Genomic DNA, 1,060 nt, shown 5'->3' on the forward strand with positions numbered 1-1,060 from the left:
TCAACCACCTAGCTTTTGCAGTCACCTGAGTTTATAGCTCTTATAACATGTGATACCTAAAAGACCATTAAAATATGCCACACCTGACACACACATCCTCACTTCACCTACATAAATGCAGCTATATTTCTCCTTAGGCTGCTCTTTGACCCTAGGCAATAGGGGAGCTGGGAGAACAGCAGAGAAGGCTGCATAAAGGAAAGGCTATTTCACCACCACCTACCCAACCACAATCTCATCCCTAACACTTGGCTCCAAGGTGCTCCATGAACCAGCCCTGCTTACCTTCCCAGCCTCATCTTCCCTGGCTCTTGCCACTTCAAGATCCATGTGTACCACTTTCCTTAGGGCATCCCAAAGGGGATAATGCATGTCTCTGTACCTTTAACATGGTCCTATGACCTAGAATGTACCTCCTTCATGCCTCTGTTGAATCTGTGTCTTCTCCAGTGGACTACAAGCACCACTAGGGCAGCTACAGTTCGTGTCACGTTCATTTATAAGCCCAGAGCCCAGCACAGTACCCAGAAGATCTCTGTTGCATGAAATCCTCACCAGCAAATTCCAGGTCACCCTCAAAATACTTCAGTGCTGACCCTTCCCTCTCCTGACAAAATTAATTTCCTATCTTATTTTACACCTCAGCTAATACGCCTCGTTGTACTTAGCCACCACATTATAATCTGTTTATGTATGCCTCCCTGACTATTCCTGGATCTTGAGAGAGAAATCCTATCTTTTTTATCACTATCCACGGAGCCCACCATTGTGCCCAGTACTCTGCAGGGGCTCTATAAATACTAAGTGAATGAAGTAGCACAGAACAAAGTCATTTCACAGCACTCCTTCTAATGGACACGGAGAAAGCCATCATGATCACCATCATTCTCACCATCACCATCATCATTGCCACCAGCACCATCATCTCCATGTGACAGGTAGCAGAGACCCAGTGCATGAAGCCTGTATGCAAAAGAGCTAGGATTCAAACACATGCCTTTCTGTCTAATGTAGCTAAAATGTAGCCAAAAGGATGAAAAAGATTAGAACATGGCTCACC

This window comes from Trichechus manatus, unplaced genomic scaffold, assembly GCF_000243295.1.
Source record: "Trichechus manatus latirostris isolate Lorelei unplaced genomic scaffold, TriManLat1.0 scaffold00003, whole genome shotgun sequence".
In the NCBI taxonomy this organism is placed as follows: domain Eukaryota; kingdom Metazoa; phylum Chordata; class Mammalia; order Sirenia; family Trichechidae; genus Trichechus; species Trichechus manatus.